This window comes from Aegilops tauschii, chromosome 3, assembly GCF_002575655.3.
Source record: "Aegilops tauschii subsp. strangulata cultivar AL8/78 chromosome 3, Aet v6.0, whole genome shotgun sequence".
Taxonomy (NCBI): Eukaryota; Viridiplantae; Streptophyta; class Magnoliopsida; order Poales; family Poaceae; genus Aegilops; species Aegilops tauschii.
In genome coordinates this window covers 612,070,806-612,092,555 of record NC_053037.3, presented here as the reverse complement: position 1 = coordinate 612,092,555, position 21,750 = coordinate 612,070,806, and positions in this window count along the sequence as shown.

The window sequence follows — 21,750 nt, the reverse complement described above, 5'->3', positions numbered from 1 at the left end:
GGTAAATAGAAATTGGCATATCACGTTGTGGTTTTGGCGTAGGTAAGAAACGTTCTTGCTAGAAACCTATAGCAGCCACGTAAAAATTTGCAACAACAATTAGAGAACGTCTAACTTGTTTTTGCAGCATGTGTCATGTGATGTGATATGGTCAGAAGAATGTGATGAATGATATATGTGATGTATGAGATTGATCATGTTCTTGTAATAGGAATCACGACTTGCATGTCGATGAGTATGACAACTGGCAGGAGCCATAGGAGTTGTCTTAATTTATTTATGACCTGCGTGTCAACTGAAACGTCATGTAATTACTTTACTTTATTGCTAAACCGTTAGCCATAGTAGTAGAAGTAATAGTTGGCGAGACAACTTTATAAAGACACGATGATGGAGATCATGATGATGGAGATCATGGTGTCATGCCGGTGACAATGATGAACATGACGCCCCGAAGATGGAGATCAAAAGGAGCAAAATGATATTGGCCATATCATGTCACTATTTGATTGCATGTGATGTTTATCATGTTTTACATCTTATTTGCTTAGAACGACGGTAGCATAAATAAGATGATCCCTCGCTAAAATTTCAAGAAAGTGTTCCCCCCTAACTGTGCACCGTTGCGAAGGTTCGTTTTTCCGAAGCAACGTGATGATCGGGTGTTATAGGTTCTAACGTTCGCATACAACGGGTGTAAGCCAGATTTACACACGCAATACACTTAGGTTGACTTGACGAGCCTAGCATGTACAGACATGGCCTCGGAACACAAGAGACCGAAAGGTCGAACATGAGTCGTATAGCAGATACGATCAACATGAAGATGTTCACCGATGATGACTAGTCCGTCTCATGTGATGATCGGACACGGCCTAGTTGACTCGGATCATGTATCACTTAGATGACTAGAGGGATGTCTGTCTGAGTGGGAGTTCATTAATAATTTGATTAGATGAACTTAATTATCATGAACTTAGTCTAAAATATTTACAATATGTCTTGTAGATCAAATGGCTCACGCTAATGTCAACCTCAACTTCAACGCGTTCCTAGAGAAAACCAAGCTGAAAGACGATGGTAGCAACTATACGGACTGGGTCCGGAACTTGAGGATCATCCTCATAGCTGCCAAGAAAGCATATGTCCTTGAAGCACCGCTAGGTGAAGCACCCGTCCCAGCAAACCAAGACGTTATGAACGCTTGGCAAATACGTGTTGATGATTACTCCATGGTTCAGTGCGGCATGCTTTACAGCTTAGAACCGGGGCTCCAAAAGCGTTTCGAGCAGCACGGAGCATATGAGATGTTCCAAGAGCTGAAAATGGTTTTCCAAGCTCATGCCCGGGTCGAGAGATATGAAGTCTCCGACAAGTTCTACAGTTGTAAGATGGAGGAGAATAGTTCCGTCAGCGAACACATACTCAAAATGTCTGGGTTGCACAACCGCTCGTCTCAGCTGGGAGTTAATCTCCCGGATGACGGGGTCGTTGACAGGATCCTTCAGTCGCTCCCACCTAGCTACAAGAGCTTTGTGACGAACTTCAATATGCAGGGGATGGAAAAGACCATTCCTGAGGTATATTCAATGCTGAAATCAGCGGAGGTGGAGATCAAAAAGGAACATCAAGTGTTGATGGTGAATAAAACCACTAAGTTCAAGAAAGGCAAGGGTAAGAAGAACTTTAAGAAAGACGGCAAGGGAGTTGCCGCGCCCGGTAAGCAAGCTGCCGGGAAGAAGACAAAGAATGGACCCAAGCCTGAGACTGAGTGCTTTTATTGCAAGGGAAACGGTCACTGGAAGCGGAACTGCCCCAAGTATTTAGCGGATAAGAAGGCCGGCAATACCAAAGGTATATGTGATATACATGTTATTGATGTGTACCTAACCAGCGCTCGTAGTAGCTCCTGGGTATTTGATACCGGTGCGGTTGCTCATATTTGTAACTCAAAGCAGGAGCTGCGGAATAAGCGGAGACTGGCGAAGGACGAGGTGACGATGCGCGTCGGGAATGGTTCCAAGGTCGATGTGATCGCCGTCGGCACGCTACCTCTACATTTACCTACGGGATTAGTTTTAAACCGCAATAATTGTTATTTAGTGCCAGCTTTGAGCATGAACATTGTATCTGGATCTCGTTTGATGCGAGATGGCTACTCATTTAAATCCGAGAATAATGGTTGTTCTATTTATATGAGAGATATGTTTTATGATCATGCCCCGCTGGTCAATGGTTTATTCTTAATGAATATCGAACGTGATGTTACACATATTCATAGTATGAATGCCAAAAAATGTAAGGTTGATAATGATAGTCCCACATACTTGTGGCACTGCCGCCTTGGTCACATTGGTGTCAAACGCATGAAGAAACTCCATGCAGATGGACTTTTGGAGTCTCTTGATTATGAATCATTTGACACGTGCGAACCATGCCTCATGGGAAAAATGACCAAGACTCCGTTCGCCGGAACAATGGAGCGAGCAACCAACTTATTGGAAATCATACATACTGATGTGTGCGGTCTAATGAGCGTTGAGGCTCGCGGTGGCTATCGTTATGTTCTCACCCTCACTTATGACTTGAGTAGATATGGGTATGTCTACTTAAATGAAACACAAGTCTGAGACCTTTGAAAAGTTCAAGGAATTTCAGAGTGAGGTTGAAAATCAACGTGACAGGAAAATAAAGTTCTTACGATCCAATCGTGGAGGGGAATATTTGAGTCACGAATTTGGCACACACTTAAGGAAATGTGAAATTGTTTCACAACTCACGCCGCCTGGAACACCTCAGCGTAATGGTGTGTCTGAACGTCATAATCGCACTCTATTGGATATGGTGCGATCTATGATGTCTCTTACCGATCTACCGCTATCATTCTGGGGTTATGCTTTAGAGACTGCCGCATTCACTTTAAATAGGGCTCCGTCGAAATCCGTTGAGATGACACCGTATGAATTATGGTTTGGAAAGAAACCTAAGTTGTCGTTTCTTAAAGTTTGGGGATGTGATGCTTATGTCAAGAAACTTCAACCTGAAAAGCTCGAACCCAAGTCGGAAAAATGCGTCTTCATAGGATACCCTAAGGAAACCATTGGGTATACCTTCTACCTCAGATCCGAAGGCAAGGTCTTCGTTGCCAAGAACGGGTCCTTTCTGGAGAAAGAGTTTCTCTCGAAAGAAGTAAGTGGGAGGAAAGTGGAACTTGATGAGATGACCCCTCTCAAACCAGAAAGTAGCGCAGCACAAGAAAATGTTTTTGTGGTGCCTGCACCGACTAGAGAGGAAGTTAATGATGACGATCATGATCAAGTTACCACTGAACTTCGTAGGTCCACAAGGACACGTTCCGCACCAGAGTGGTATGGCAACCCTGTCCTGGAAATCATGTTGTTGGACAACGGTGAACCCTCGAACTATGAAGAAGCAATGGCGGGCCCAGATTCCAACAAATGGCTTGAAGCCATGCAATCCGAGATAGGATCCATGTATGAAAACAAAGTATGGACTTTGACATACTTGCCCGATGATCGGCGAGCGATAGAAAATAAATGGATCTTTAAGAAGAAGACGGATGCGGATGGAAATGTTACCATCTATAAAGCTCAACTTGTCGCTAAGGGTTATCGACAAGTTTAAGGAGTTGACTACGATGAGACCTTCTCGCCCGTAGCGAAGCTGAAGTCCGTCCGAATCATGTTAGCAATTGCCGCATTCTACGATTATGAAATATGGCAAATGGACGTCAAAATGGCATTCCTTAACGGCTTCCTTAAGGAAGAATTGTATATGATGCAGCCGGAAGGTTTTGTCGATCCTAAGAATGCTGACAAGGTATGCAAGCTCCAGCGCTCAATCTATGGGCTGGTGCAGGCATCTCGGAGTTGGAACATTCGCTTTGATGAGATGATCAAAGCGTTTGGGTTTACACAGACTTATGGAGAAGCCTGTGTTTACAAGAAAGTGAGTGGGAGCTCTGTAGCATTTCTCATATTATATGTGGATGACATACTATTGATGGGAAATGATATAGAATTCTTGGAAAGCATAAAGGCCTACTTGAATAAGTGTTTTTCAATGAAGGACCTTGGAGAAGCTGCTTACATATTAGGCATCAAGATCTATAGAGATAGATCGAGACGCCTCATAGGTCTTTCACAAAGCACATACCTTGACAAGATATTGAAGAAGTTCAATATGGATCAGTCCAAGAAGGGGTTCTTGCCTGTATTGCAAGGTGTGAGATTGAGCACGGCTCAATGCCCGACCGCGGCAGAAGATAGAGAAAAGATCAGTGTCATCCACTATGCCTCGGCCATAGGGTCTATTATGTATGCCATGTTGTGTGCCAGACCTGATGTAAACCTTGCCGTAAGTTTGGTAGGAAGGTACCAAAGTAATCCCGGCATGGAACACTGGACAGCGGTCAAAAACATACTGAAGTACCTGAAAAGGACTAAGGATATGTTTCTCGTTTATGGAGGTGACGAAGAGCTCGTCGTAAAGGGTTACGTCGATGCTAGCTTCGACACAGATCTGGATGACTCTAAGTCACAAACCGGATACGTGTATATTTTGAATGGTGGGGCAGTCAGCTGGTGCAGTTGCAAGCAAAGCGTCGTGGCGGGATCTACATGTGAAGCGGAGTACATGGCAGCCTCGGAGGCAGCACATGAAGCAATCTGGATGAAGTAGTTCACTGCCGACCTAGGAGTTATTCCCAATGCATCGGGGCCGATGACTCTCTTCTGTGACAACATTGGAGCTATTGCCCTTGCCAAGGAGCCCAGGTTTCACAAGAAGACCAGGCACATCAAGCGTCGCTTCAACTCCATTCGTGAAAATGTTCAAAATGGAGACATAGATATTTGTAAAGTTCATACGGATTTGAATGTCGCAGATCCGTTGACTAAACCTCTTCCACGGGCGAAACATGATCAACACCAGAACTCTATGGGTGTACGATTCATCACAATGTAACTAGATTATTGACTACAGTGCAAGTGGGAGACTGTTGGAAATATGCCCTAGAGGCAATAATAAAATGGTTATTATTATATTTCCTTGTTCATGCTATAATTGTGTTATCCGGAAATCGTAATACATGTGTGAACACATAGACCATAACATGTCCCTAGTGAGCCTCTAGTTGACTAGCTCGTTGATCAATAGATGGTTACGGTTTCCTGACCATGGACATTGGATGTCATTGATAACGGGATCACATCATTAGGAGAATGATGTGATGGACAAGACCCAATCCTAAGCATGGCACTAGATCGTGTAGTTCGTTTGCTAAAGCTTTTCTAATGTCAAGTATCATCTCCTTAGACCATTAGATCGTGCAACTCCCGGATAACGTAGGAATGCTTTGGGTGTACCAAACGTCACAACGTAACTGGGTGGCTATAAAGGTGCACTACAGGTATCTCCAAAAGTGTCTGTTGGGTTGGCACAGATCGAGACTGGGATTTGTCCCTCCGTATGATGGAGAGGTATCTCTGGGCCCACTCGGTATTGCATCATCATAATGAGCTCAATGTGACTAAGTAGTTAGTCACGGGATCATGCATTACGGAACGAGTAAAGTGACTTGCCGGTAACGAGATTGAACGAGGTATTGGGATACCGACGATCGAATCTCGGGCAAGTAACGTACCGATTGACAAAGGGAATTGTATACGGGATTGCTTGAATCCTCGACATCGTGGTTAATCCGATGAGATTATCGTGGAGCATGTGGGAGCCAACATGGGTATCCAGATCCCGCTGTTGGTTATATTGACTGGAGAGTTGTCTCGGTCATGTCTTCGTGTCTCCCGAACCCGTAGGGTCTACACACCTAAGGTTCGGTGACGCTAGAGTTGTAGAGATATTAGTATGCGGTTAACCGAAAGTTGTTCGGAGTCCCGGATGAGATCCCGGACGTCACGAGGAGTTCCGGAATGGTCCGGAGGTAAAGATTTATATATAGGAAGTCCAGTTTCGGCCACGGGAGAGTTTCGGGGGTCACCGGTATTGTAACGGGACCACCGGAAGGGTCCCGGGGGTCCACCGGGTGGGGCCACCTATCCCGGTGGGCCCCATGGGCTGAAGTGGCGTGGGAACCAGCCCCTGGTGGGCTGGTGCGCCCCACCCAAGGGCCCAAGGCGCCTAGGGTTGGAAACCCTAGGGGGTCGTTGCCTCCCGAGGGGGCATGCGCCCCCCTGGTTGGAAACCCTAAGGGGGCCGTTGCCCCCGAGGGGTCGCCGCCCCGGGGGCCGCCCCCCCCCCCCCCCCCTCTAGATGGGATCTCCAAGGGGGCATGCGCCCCCCCCCCTTAGCCCCTATATATAGTGGAAGGGAGGGAGGGCAGCCGCACCCTAAGCCTTGGCGCCTCCCTCTCCCTCCCATGACACCTCTTCCTCCTCCAGTAGCGCTTGGTGAAGCCCTGCTGGAATCCCGCTGCATCCACCACCACGGCGTCGTGCTGCTGGATCTCCATCAACTTCTCCTTCCCCTTGCTGGATCAAGAAGGAGGAGACGTCTCCGCTCCGTATGTGTGTTGAACGCGGAGGTGCCGTCCGTTCGGCGCTAGGATCATCGGTGATTTCGATCACGACGAGTACGACTCCATCAACCCCGTTCTCTTGAACGCTTCCGCTCGCGATCTACAAGGGTATGTAGATGCACTCCTCTCTCTCTCGTTGCTAGATGACTCCATAGATTGATCTTGGTGATGCGTAGAAAATTTTAAATTTCTGCAACGATCCCCAACATGTTTGAGTTGGAGCACAGGTTCTCCAATACCTGGCAGGTTCTTTGGGCAGATGACCGGAGATATGATCCTGTGATGGTTCCTTCTCTTTGGGTGTCCACCGCCCGCGCGGATACCCGTCGTGCGCTAGGGTTTTAGTTGTATTAGTGATGTTATATGTATGATACTATTCGGGATGTATTAGTGATAATATTCGACGATGTACGGACGCATGAGATGATTTACTTTTGCTTATTGAATGCATGCTAATTTGAATACTTATTTATTTCACGATTTGGTTTTGCTTATTGAATGCTCATGTCAATATGAGTCCTATAAGATTTTTTAAAATGTATATCTTGTGTTGCTCAAATAGGAAATATCGAGTGCACCGGATTTGTGTGTTGAGTATCCTGGTAGTTGCCTTCGATCGATTTTCAATTAATGTTTTAAATATGAACATAGGAAATGTCTGACGACGAAAAGGATTTTGGTATTTGTGAATAATGCGAAGACGGGCGCGGCATGTGCGACAGAATCTTCCTAGATGATGATAGGCGCTTCAGCATCAAGCTAGACGAGAACTTTGAAGTGGATACAGCACAATGACAAGTCTTTTTTCGTAATTAAGCATGACATCTGCTTCATTTGCTTCAACTTATAATTTAATTTTTTTACTATTCTACTAGCGTATCCCCTGCCATGCAAGAGTTTTGGTCTTGGATAAGATAGGTTTCAGTCTTATGAAAACTACTACGGAGGTAAAGAGAGTTAACTTGAAGACCGAGCATGGTTATACTTTCCACGCAAAATTATACAACGCAGACACCTACACCTATTTTGAATGCAAAACTTGGCAAGAACTATGCAAGGCTTATGCATTTGAGCCTGATATGTTTATCACCTTTGATATTCGTCCCGAAGATGATATTGAAGATAATAGAGAGATTTGGGTCGATGAGCAGACGCCTCCAGTTATACCATTATGTGAGTTTCTCAACCTTATTTATGTCTTCGATATTGTTTATTCAAAAATAGTTGACAACTAATTTCTATTGACAGCTTATTTCCATTCAAGCAAACATGTCCGGCGCTTGGTAGACATGACCGTCCACTGTCCCGGGGCTGAACTAAACTGCGAGGAGATAGGTCATTATGTTTCATGGCTTGAGGATCTTCATACTCTCAAGACAAATTATTTTCCTGGACTTAAAAATCTTAGTACTCAAAACGTGCGACCAATAGTGTTCGTACTGAACTACGGTAACATCTATTTAGGAAAGATGGTAAGATTTTTACTATTTATCCTCAATGCATCTTTTGCATACATTATTTTTTAAGCTAAACTCCATTGCTAAGTATGTTACTATACGATGTTCTTCAACAGGGACTCCCAATGAATGTTGTGCCTCATTGGATCGAGACTAAAGGTCGCATGAGAATTGTTAGCTTACGGCCAAGATTTCCTACAATGCACTTTAGAGCATTCAGGATTTCTAATAGGGAGGAATGCTTAATAATGAAAGGCTGGAGCAAAATTGTGAACGACCGCAGAGAAGTACTAGGGGGCAGCAATCAGAAGCGCACCCCACGATTAGGAGACAGGTTCATCTGCATGCTCCAACTTGATGAAGCAGGAGTGCTACACATGTTTTATGCTATTTTACTTGAGAGAGAGCAGCAGGAGTGATTAGCTAGCTAAAAATGATTTATGATGATTAAATAGCTAGTGTTGGTGGTAATGACTATGATGATTATTATTAGCTAGTGTTGGTGGTGATTAGATAGCTACCGCAGCTAGTGTTGGTGGTGATTAGCTAGCTAGAATGAGTTTGAAGATGATGATGTGTGCTACACTATGACTATGATGATTAAATAGCTACTGTTGGTGGTAATGACTATGATAATGATTAAATAGCTTGTGTTGGCGGATTAGATTCAAGTGGAGGCAACATGTGATGCACATCGAAAGTACTACTAGTCCAAACTAGATCAAGTTTGGATTAGTAGTATACTTTTGACATGCACCACATGTTGCCTCCACTTAAACCTAATCCACCTTCATTTGACACACTGTTATGGACATATTGATATAACAACCTCATAATTGGTATTGTACCAAAATTTGTATAACAAAGTATAAATACACTAAAAATAAAAAAATGAGAAAAAGAATACTAGTAGCGATGGACAGTAAACATGCTACTACTAGCTATATTAGCAGTAGCGCGGGAGTGAACAAACGTTGCGGCTATATGTCTTAGCAGTAGCGCGGGAGTGAACAAACGCTGCGGCTATATGTCTTAGCAGTAGCGCTTGTCGCACGCGCGACAAGCGCTACTGCTAAGGAATAGCTGTAGCGCCTTACTAGTAGCGCGGTGTCCCGCACTACTAGTGGGCATTAAACCCGCGCTACTACCTAGTAGTGCACGATCGAGAGCGATCGCAAGGCCCGCGTGCGTCCGGCGTAACATTTCGGCCGGCGCACTGAGTGGAAACGTTTTCCAATTATATATCTAGATATTAAATTTCTCAACAAAATGCTGAAACGAAAAAAAATCTCAAGTGATTCGGATTTGCAAAACCAAGGACAATCTTTTAAATCTTGACTGGGTTTACAAAATAATAATACCTACAGGTACTAAGAAAAATAAACAAATTGTAGATGACATTTCATGATAGATCAGAATTATAACACTTTATGATGTATACATGGATATTTACTTGTTAGTATAGATATTGATTATTCTTTAATATAGAAAATTGTTCAGACTTTTCTTTTGTCAGACTTAACAAAGCTTGACTTAGAAACAACTTATATGCCCTTGCAATTACAAAGGACCCCAACAGCTAGCGACGGGCCGTCGGGGAGGCGAACCAACGAGTCTCTCGCCCCTTCCTTAATGTTCGCCCAGGGATGGCCCATCAGAATCATTTCGCTCACCAGGGTAAACCCCCATTGGCCCAGAGGCCTAGTGATTTATAACAAAAATGTCATGAACAAAAAATGCATTTCTTGTAAAAACGTGAAAATGCCATATTGCTCTGTAAAAAGTGGCATGGACCAATATACAAAATACCATGATGTAATATTTTTGGTTGAGTTGGTCCACTGTGCGAAAATTCATATAAAAATGGCATGTCAATGTAGTGATTTATTTTTGCCATGCCAATAAAGAAATAAAAAGTACAATCCTCCTAATAATAAAAATGACATGTCAACAATAGTGAAAATGCCATGCTGCATATATTAAAACTGCCATCCTATTAATAATTAAATTGTAATCCTCCTAATAATAAAATGTGATGTTAATAATAATGAAAATGTCATGCTCTATATAATAAAATTCCATCATCCTAATAACAAAAAATGTCGTGTCAACAAATAACAAAAATGCCAACCCATTAATAATAAATCTGCCATCTTTCTAATAATAAAAATTTCATGTTATTAATAATAAAATGCCATGCTCTTAATTAATAACTTCCATCCTCATAATGACAGAAAATTTCATGTTATTACTTATTCAAATGTCAATCTCCTACTAAAAATAGTGCCATGTAACCTATAATAAATTTGTCTTGGTACCTACAATAATAAAATTTAAAAAAGGCCATGCTACCTATAAACAAAAAATGCACATGGCATTTTAGGAAAAAATACCCACTAAAAAATGGGATGTTTGTTCTTTCAAAAAAAATATAAAAATTAGGGATTTTCAGAAACTTCTAAATGAAAAATCAAATTTAGCTTTCAAAAACATATAGCATCTTGGTCCCAAGTTTTCACAACCACCCCCCCTCTCTCAATATAGAGTTAGCCAGGGTTGCCCCGCGGCGAACGTTCGGTAGATAGCTTTCCTCATAATAAAATTTAATTTATTAATTATGGATTGGCTAAATACATGTCAAGTTTTTTGGATTTCTTGATCTTAAATAATGGTGATTTTATTCACTTCCTCACTCTAACATTAGGAAATTATCAGACTGTTGTCCGTGAACTCCTTCTAGGTTCCTGCTTTCGTTTAAAGTCCTCACTTAAACCTCAAAATTGTCCTAAATTTCGTTCAGTTTTAGGTTTTTCATATAGACCCAAAACTACCGACTCAAAATCAATTGGTACCATCGAGGCCTCGTTCATGGCTAGCTTCCGAAGTGCACAAGTCATTTGCGGAACTACCGGAGAACATTGGCCAGGAACTACCAGATGAGAACTTCAGCCACTAGAGCCAGCGCAAATTGCATTTTCTAAGTAATACCAGATGGAAATTTCCAGAATTACCCGATGAGTATTTGTGATGTAGATGATCATGGCGCATAATTGTGTTCACATCACGAAGCGCCCAAACCTGAGACTACATAGCTCGCCACAGCCGACGCGCATTATCACAAGCACATAAGACATGAAGAACGTCTTCATCCTCTCTGCCACAGACTAGGAAGTAACCCAAATCTTCAAAGTCCTTTTTTCATGTTGCCAAAGAGTTCGTTGCAGCACACCAAGCAAAAGAGAGAACTTTAGACGGGGTTGGGCATGCCCAAATTAGGTTCCAACTACTTCCAAACCTCCATGTGTCCATCACGGGCGCTGTTTGTAGAAGCTAATGAAGGAGCATAGGGCTCCCCCGTAGGTAGCCAGTAAGCACTCCGAACTGTGAATTGGCCATTCTTCTCGGGTTCCCAAGCAATGAAATCATCCCCAAAACGTGGACATAGCCGTATACGACAAATAGCTTGGACATCCAGAGGCAAGGAGAACTGATTCAAACGGTACAAGTCCACTGGTTGCCTCCGACCGGTTTGCGATGAAAGTCTCAAAAGGACCCGATGGCAAATCTCAGCTTCTTGGATAAGATGTAGAGCTCCAAAATTGGAAAACGGGAGTCGGCTCATACAAACACTATGAAACCGGCGTTTGCGCTCACGAGGGAAAGCACTGAACACACGGATAGAGAGACCGTGTAAAATCATTGAGCCTTTTCTTCTTGTACTGCTCATTCAAGGTACAAGTAGTGGTAAAAAAACGCAATGACAGGCTTCATGTCATGATTCTAATAAGTAATAGCTTGAACATGACCCGAATAGACTCAGCGTCGGACAGTCTCCGGACATGGCACACACAGCAAGGCACACACGTTGCTCCGTGTTGTTTATTCACATATGATTGTAGCAACATCTTATATTATAAGACGGATGGAGTAACATAACCGTGCATTTTGGTATCTTTATTTATATCGGCATCGAACGCTCACTGCTCAGTAACAAATAACTAAATTACTCTTGACCGGCATACTTGTATTCCCGTCCTTGGCATAGATCGCCACCAGCCTACTTTGGAGGATAGCGCGGGAGCGGCCCCGGCCGCACCTGGTAGGAAGGGGACGCCCAGGTTCCCCTCACACCATCTCGCTTCACGTTGCTTAAATCACCTGCAGCAGTAGGCATGCGGGACATCACCTCAGACATGCGAAAAAATGTCGATATTTGAACAAAAAAGAGAGGTAATCAAGAGTTGATACATACCTCTGGCGGCGAGCACGGCCTGTGCGACGAACATGAGGGAGGCCAGCATCACGCACAAGAACGCAACCAGGCTTCTGAGGTGAGCCATGGTTGAAGAAAGGAAGCAAGGAAGGATGCGTGTGTTACTTCTGTCTGTGCTTGGAGAAGCTAATGCCTGCACCGATGCCGTATTTATACCCGTGCGATGGTAGCTGGTACCTGTGTGCATACAGCTCGATCGGCATGCGTAGACAAGTCAAAAGCCAGTACGTATAAATGTAGCGGTGGAATTTGTCCGCAGACTCTGCAGTCCATGTCGGCTACGTTTCAGCTGAGCGGCTGTCGTTGAAGGAACAAAAGTCAGCGTTTGTTTTGTTGACCATCCGGAGCAAGAGGGAAGCTCTGCCTTCCTATATATATATATATATATATATATATGGTAGCGATCGACTACCGAGTCCTGGTAGTTGTAGGTGGGTGCAGCTTGCATTGCATCCAACAAGAGCCTCTCGGCATCTTTGACTTTTCTTTGTATTGCATGACTGAACGAGGTACTTCCTTCGTAAACTAATATAAGAGCGTTTAGATTACTGTTTTAATGATCTAAACACTCTTATGTTAGTTTATAGAGTCAGTATCTGGTTGATTATAGTAAACGCTACTTAGGCGTGGGCTTGGCCGGTTGTGTCGTAGCTCCACTCGCTACAGCAATAGTTTTTGTTTTTTCGTTCACTCATTTCCCTTCTTTTTGACTCTATTATTCTTTTTGAAACCTGTTTAAAAACTTAGAATATTGTTTGGAATACCAAAAAATGTTTTGTTTTCAAATATGGTTTACAATTTTATACCGGTGCGCTGGTAGCTGTGCCGAGTGCGACCAGTGTGCATACAGCTCGATCGGCATGCGTGGACGAGTCAAAAAAAAGCTACTAGTACGTACTAGAAATGTAGTAGCAGTAGCGGTAGAATTTGTCAGCAGATTTTGCAGGCTCTGGCGGCTACACTTGAGCTGAGCGGCAGTCGTTCCAAGAACAAAAGTCAGCGTTTGGATGAGCCTGGGCCGTCCTTTCTTGACCATCCGCAGCTAGAGGGAAGCTCTGCCTTCCTATATATGGCACCGATCGACTACCGAGTCCTGCTAGTGGTAGGTGGGTGCCGCTTGAATGCAACAAGAAATATTTTGTAATAAACATACTCAGAATATTTTGAAACTTAAGAAAAGTAAAAAAAGAAAACAAATGGAAAAAAGTGAGAAAAAAGCGCTGAAGGCGTGTGTCAGCATTGCGCCTCCCCAATCGGGCGGCTGCCTTTAGCTAGATGTCCTACGATCTCACTTGAAGCGAGACATGTGTCTCCAGAAAAAAAAAACTTGAAGCGAGACATAGAAACGCCCCCCTCGCCTACGGAGCGCCGCAAATGGGCTGGCCCAGGTAGGTTTCCTTTAAGCTGGTCTTTTGCCCTGCTTTTTCTCTTTTATTCTTCTTTGGAAAATATTATATATACTTATATTTAAAAACATAAAATAAAATCATGAATTTGAAAAAATATTAAGACAATGTATAACAATTGTTAGCATAGTTCTGAAAAAATGTTGATAGCATATTAAAAAAATGTTCGTGCCATTATAAAAAATATTAATCAAACACTCACGTGTATCAAATGTAAAACTTATAGAAAATAAGTGTTTCAAATGTATATGAAAATTATTGATAGCATAAAGCAAATGTTTGTGACATTTTAAAAATGTTCACGTGTTTCAAATTTTTTTGCCACATTATAATAAAACGTTAATCTTGTTTTTTTCTGATTTGCTGATAGGCTTCACGACGCTTTTTTAGTTTTTTCGGTTTTTCTGTCATTGATCATTCCTGCATACTGCTCACTGTCTTTTCTCCTTCTTTGTTCCTTGGCATCCATGACCGGAGATCGCGACCCCAATTGCTTGTCTACATGAGACTTTTTTCATATTGTATGCATATGTCGTTCATTAAAAAAACAGATTAGATTTTGCATCATAAATAGAACACAGAAGCTACTTATAAGTTACATTAAGTATGCTGGACATTAGCATGAGAATATATGTGTTTATATAGTGTCATATTATTCCTAGATCCAATTTAGAAAATAGGAAAATAATATTGAAGTAAGAGCACTAATATACACATGACATTTTTCGTCTAATTTCAGTACAACAATGTAGATCAGACGTCTATATATAAGTAGCGACAAAGCATATCACACTTGCAGATTAACCATCCTAATTAGTTATTAACATCAGACAATAAAAATACGAAGATGTAGGTCAGACGTCTATAAATAGTGACAAAGCATACCATACTCGTAGATTAACCATCCTAATGAGTTACTACCATCAGACAATAAAAATATCATACACGCAAGACTTATGTTGAAACTATTTTACCTTAATGCAATTGTTCTTCCATACAACCTCCAGCATGTCCATCTTCAGAGACATTAAGCATGGTATCTCTCAGGATCCCAATTTCCTTCCTTAATTCTTTCATGTCACCTCGTGTCCTTCTCAAATTAGAATAGAGAATATATCTCTCAGGATTCCAATTTCTTTCCTTATTTCTTTTTTCTACCATGCTGTGTCCCGTTTAGTAGAGCCCACATCATATATAGAAGATTAATTGCCTCGCTTTCCAGTTAATTCGCCACATTTTCCTCCTTTATTTTCTGTAATGATCTCCTAGATGCTTGCCTGACACCCAAGAAACACAAAAACGTATATATGTATATATTGAGTAGATTGGATGTGAGAGAGCGAGGTGGGACGATGTATTATCTCAGTGAATCTTAATTTTAACCAACACAGCAGGCCAGCTCTGTTGGCCACTCCGTTATGTGCTAGTCGACAGGTTTTGGGGTTGAGTCTGCTTGCGAGCGAATATGTTTTGCCTCAGGCTGCTGGCTCGCCGGTCCACCCCGACTTCTGGCCCAGGAGACTTATTTTTCTGTTGCAGACTAAAAAAACGGACACGTACGTTATTTTAGTACCACCTCGTTGGTGGCCTGTCGGACCAAAATTAATCATGTACGGCCGGACGAAAAATGGATGGAATTACGATGGTAAAAAGCAATAGCCCCTTTATTAGTAGATATAGATATAGATATAGATTTATCACTTGAATTATAGCACGGGCCGCATCACAGGCGACAAGTTCTTCTTTTCCACATTCATGACATGTTTAGGGAGGGTTGCCGCCATAAAGGTCACGACGGTTTTACAGAGGGTTGCCCCATAAAGGTCACCGATGAGGCATATGTCCATCTATAATATGTGATATGCACGTTGTGCATACTCGAGAGAAAAAAATGAGGCATGGCCATCCGCGATGATTTTTCATCGACGATGAGGGCAATCAGCTATATTTTTGTATAGAAAACTATCAAAGATGACTGTTATATATGTGACAGTGTAGTATTGAAAATGTGGGTTGTGAGTACCGATGCAGATGTGGATTTGACAGTGTGCAAAAGTTCCTAATTTAATCATCATTTTAAATGCAAAATACAATACGTTCGCTCAATCTAAAGCCTTTTATCAACCAGTCACTCGATGCCGCTTGTGCCTCTCACTGCGGCATGCCGTTTGTGTCATTTAGTGGCACTGGAACAGGCAAAACCACAATCACCTGGAATTCCACGGCATCTCAGGCTGGTTAAGTGTCATATGTAGGATAACATGCCTGCGTTATATTACATCTTTAAATTTTGAGTAACATTTCATATTTAAGCTTGACAATTAAGGAGATTCATAACATTTTTCCGCGAGGGTGGTGGTGGGGGGGGGGGGGGGGGCATGCCCCCATTTGGCCCTAGAGAAGCTTCATCCCTGCACGCAGACCAAGTCAGTTATGCCCTTTATTTGGTTTTGTACCTCGCACCTCCTTGGAGGATTGTAACAAAACTTCGTCCTTTTCAATGAAAAGAAACACAAAGGTGATGGTCCTAGCTAATTAACCACAACTACTGATGTTCGACAACATCTCGGGCCTCCCAGTTTATCACCTGGGTTGACTTCACCCGACCTACTCGGGTACACCCGTCAGGCACCTTGGTGGTGTCACTGGATGGGAATGGGCACTCCCGGCACCATCTAGGGGTGCCGTGATCATGGTACCTAATGGCAACAAAGAGAGGGTGAGCATCATCATCATGCCAGACATCTACATGTAAGATCTAACTTCTACGGTCCTACTTATCTTTCAGACGAAAAGCAATGTTTATTTTATCACCCGTCTGTATGATGCAATGTATTTCAAAAAAAATGCCACATTATAATAAAACGTTAATCTTGTATTTGGAAATGTTAAACATATATTAAATAAATGTTTCAAATGTATATGAAAATTGTATAATGTTTATCGAAAAATAAACATCAAACATGTATTTGAAAGAAATGTTAATCTTGTATTCAAAAATGCTTATCATGTAATAAATAATATTAAGCATGTATAATGTTCTTGATGTACAAAAAATGTAGGAAACAATTTTTTTTAAATGATCTATTTTCAAAATGTTTAACATGTATAAAAATAATGTATCACATGTACATGGAAAATAGAGAAAAAGGTTACCAAAAAATATCAAAAACAAAAATGACAATCAGAAAGGTTCTAAACCGGAGAAAAAGCTATGAAAACCATAAAGAAAAACACATAAAAAGAAAGAAATAAAAAGCACAAAGAAAACCTTTAAAAAGCAGTGAAAAAGGAAGAGAAATGTTGAAAAACGAAAAAAAATCGGTGAAAAACAGTAAACCCCGGGAAGAAACAAAAAACTAAAGAAAAAACGAAAAAACAACATACAAGTGCAAGTGAGCGAGCGGCTGAGCTGTACAGTGCTGGGCTAAGGATGGCAATTTTACCCATGGGTACGGGTACCCGCGGATACCGTACCCGCATGGGCAGGGTATGGGCACAATTTTATACGCATGGGTAGTACCCATACCCTACCGGTTAAGTCATGGGTAAGGTACGGGTATAGTCTCTTATCCATGGATATACCCATACCCTACCCATTTATACTAACATGTGAATTTTACCCGTGATTCACAAGTGTACCCATGTTAAAGTTGTGTCGTGAGCTTATGAACATATGTTAAAGTTGTCACCAATTGTCAGTTTGAATTTGAGATAATTGTCATGTATTCATCTAACTATTATTGAGTTGAGATCAATATTTTTTTGTCAAATGTGCTATAGATGAATGTAAAATTGCGAATAACTTGTGTGCTATTTGATCTACCCGTTGGGTACCCAATGGGTATGGCTACCCGTCGGGTATGGGTACGGGTAAAGTTTCATACCCATGGGCACGGGTATGGGTAGAATTTTGTACCCATTTACTACTCGGGTATGGGTATGGCATTTCTCTACCCGCCCCAAAGGTAGGGCTTGTAGGGGAAGAACCAACCTTTTGTAGGTAGCAAAACATCTCACTCAGTAACTAAATTAGAGTTCGATCTTTTACGTTTGTGTTGTCTTTTTGCATTTTTGTTTCGATCCGACATCAGATCTGAGTTATTGTTCACTGACTATATCTTAGACCATTGCGATCTCTTTCTTTCACTTGGTTTTTCTTCCTTCCCTTCGGTACTCCTTGACTCGGAGATACCGACCCATTGCCATCCTTATGCTGGGCCCGTTCGCTCGCTCTTTGGGTGCATCTTCAGACAGAAAAATACCATGCCCCGGGCCGTGGCCCTGGGTTCCCGAGGCCCAGCCCCAGCAGTGCACCGAGCCAATGACACGAACACGAAAGCGAGGTGTATATTTTGGTACCCCTAAAAAAAGGTGTATATTTTGGTTTCCAAAGAATAAATAAATAACCGTACCTCAGCGAATCACCGCAGAATAACCTTGTCAACAACAACGCCGCAGATCCAGCGAGCCTCGGCGCATGGGAGGAGGAGAAGAAGCAGGAGCTGCTCCAGATCCTCCGGCAGATTTCCATGAGATATTTTGGTTGATTATAGTAAACGCTGGTTACGGTTTATTAAAATAGACAGAAATTGAGATTTTTACTCAGGTCTTCCATATGCATTTAGATAAGCATATCCATGTCTTCTATATGCATCCAGATAAACCTATTATCACTTCTGCTTCGGTACATGCCTCACACAAGGACGGCTGAAATTAGTCCATACCTCTTCATAGGAAAGGGCATGATGGTCATATTTTATAAATTCTTCGCCCGCCGTATACGCAGACCCCAATCCCTATTTGTTGCTTTAAGCGTTTTTCGCAACTTGGCGCACACCCGCTTGCTGTCTTGGGCTTGGCCCGCTTAGTTTTTTTTTCTTTTTTTCTAACCTTCAACAAATACGCGAGGGTTGCATAATGGGGGAGATTTGAACTTGAGACCTCCACGTTCAGTCCTATAGGCACTACCCACTACGCCAGATTACTTTGTCCTGTTCTTTCGCCTTTTTCTATCTTTTGTGGCAAATGTAACATGTATCATTTTCTTTTCTGGTTTTTTGTTCTCTTTGGCCATTTATTCTATGACTTTCTCTTTCCTTTTCAAATTTTTATTTACTTATTTTCTTTTCTTAATTCACAAACTTTTCTTCAAATTAGTGAACTTTTCAGTTATTGTGAACTTTTAAAAAGAATCATGAACTGTTTTCCAACTTCATGAACTTTTTATCAAAATGGATGAACTTTTTTAATATCTGTAATCTATTGTCAATATCCGGTGAGTTTTTTTTTGGATTACTCAAAAAAATTATCAAAATTTCTGAACTCTTTTCGAATTCGTGGTTTTTTGTGAAAATCTATTAATTGTTTTTAAAAGCAATGAACATCTTTCAAATTTGTGAACTTTTTTCAATCAAAACTGGTGAACTTTTCAAATCCGTGACCGTTCTTTCAAAACCGGTGAACCTTTTTTTTTTGTGAACAGAAATTAAAATTAATGATCTTTTTTAATTTGTGATTTTTAATTCAAAATCAATGAACTTTTTTAAATAATGAAGTTCTTTCAATCATGTGAACTTTTTCTTCAAATCAATGAACTATTATCAAATCAAGAACTTTTTACAAATTCAGTTTACACAGAGAAAACTTGTCAAATGTGTTTCTTTGTATTATGACATTCCCTCGCATTATATAGCAGAGCTCTGTGGCCCCATTTTCGTAGCTCAGTGGGGTGGGACTAAATTGGGTGCTATGGGCGGCTGGGCGCATGTGTGACCTAGCGTGGGTCAGTCCATGTGGCGTGCACAGAGCGAGCTCCACTCGCTACTTGGCGTGGGCTTGGTCGGTTGTGTATGTATATAGCTCCACTCGCTACAGCTACAGTTTTCATTTTTTCGTTCATTTATTTCTCTCCTTTTTTAGTTTATTATTCTTTTTGAAACCTGTTTAAAAATTTAAATATTGTTTCGAATACTAATTTTCTTTTTAAAATACTGTTTAGAATTTTATAAAATGTTCTCGAATTTCAAAAATGTTCTAGTTTTTGAATTATTTGTTCACAAATTTAAGGAGGCCTACTTGGGGTTGGGGAGGAGTCCAAATCCTCCTTCCCTAGGACGGCGCCCAAAGAGGAACTTTCCCTCCTTGGTGGCTGCCCTCTCCCTCTCCTCTAACCTGTATATACTAGGGTTTTTGTCCATTGAGATATACAAGTTTTGGAACCTCCTCTACTTCTTCTAGTTCTAATTCTAGATGGTCCCAGTTGACTAATTAGAACTAGGCTAATCCTCTTGTCCTCGTAATTAGAAGTCATGTGTGGTTCTAACCTCCTCCCTCTAATTCTTCAGTGATAATTAGCTCTTGACGGCGAAGCGCTGCCGGATCATAAAGGATGCATGCTTGCAACCAAGTAGAGAGGTCGTGCTTTCGGTCTTCGGTTCGAGGGACTATTTGTGGGCGGTACGAGGAATCGTTCATCGACGGTTCGAGGGACTCCAAGTACGATATACATCGACACGTTGTTCTTCCGCCGTAACTAGGTGACGGTAATGATTGTGATCCCAACCCGTTATACATCTTCATATCTTGCGTAATTGTAGGCGCAATTTTTTTTATTTTCTACTACGTTTCCCAACACTCAAAAAGGGAAACAGAAAGCCTTGCGTACAGGACCAGCCCACTTCACTCGATCTCGAGAGTTGCATGTGCGTTGTGGCGACAATTTGCCGCAACGAGCGGCAATAGAGAAAACGAATCCTATTCGCCGCTCATTTCATCGTAATGTCGACACCCGCAGTGAGCTTGTGATCTAGCTTGGCCGCCCCGTTAAGGCGGTCAACCGATCCATTTGTGAGAACCTTCCAGGAGGATTTTGACCTGGTTTTGGAAACCTTCTAGAATGTTTCTGAACAATATTTCTATTTTGGTTGTTTATTTACTTGTTTTTTGGATTTTTTTTTCTCGGGTCATTTGTTCTTTTTTCCGTTTAGTAAAAATAAAAAATATCAGAAAATGTTAAGTGCTTTGGAAAATTGTTCATTTTCCAAAAAATATGAATTTCCACAACTATACGTGTTTTAAAAACAAAATTCACAAATTGAAAATGTGTTAAATTTTTTTGTGTTTTCAAAAATAATCTGATTTCTTGAAATTTTTTGCGTTTATCAAAAGTTCAAAAAAATAAATAGAAAATGTTTGAAATTATGAAAGTTGTTTGCTTTTTTGAAAAATGGATCCAAGTTTCAAATATTGTTTGCTTTAAAAAAATCACATTTACAGAAAAATCTGGCACTTTAATATGTCACTTTTTAAAACTATTTTTCAAAAAAGAAAGAAGAAAGCAATAAAGAAAAGAATCGCTGCAGTTCTGAGCCGGTAGAGTAACATGCTGCTACATTAAGATGCTCAGGACATATCGCTAGATGGGCCGGCCTGTGGGTCGGGTCACTGTCTGCCCAGCAATCCGCAAATAGGAGCTCCGGTAAAAATGTTTAAAAAGAATTAAATTTTAATGAAAAATTTCATTGTTGGCCCACCCTGGCCAATTGGGCACGATCCTCCGTTGAGGTCTTTAGGCACGGTCACTAGCATCTCACTATTATCTCTACTATTTAAATCTCTATTATTTAAAAAGAACGTAAGGTTCCCATTTCACCTCTCTTTCGTCTAACCTTCTTTATATATTGTCACTCTTTCCTTTTCCTCTTTGATTTTTTTCTCTCATCTCTGATTTTTCTCCTCAATTCTCCCTAAAATATAATCAATTGTCTCACGTTTTATTAACTTATCAAAAAAACATATTTTGTTTGGTAAGTAATTAAATTCTTACCAAATAAGTGCTTAACAATAAAATGGCAGGTAAATCGTGGCGATTGCATACAAAAACTTGCTAAGATTTTAGTGCATCAATATAATAATAGACATGCAGTCACGAGCTAATCTACTAGAATGTTTATACTCCCGTTGCAAACGAGCAATTGTCTAGTCTTTATAAAAATAGCATCTCACTATTTTTTTACTTCTGGAAGACCCAGTTGGTCATAATAGTGTGTGTCACTC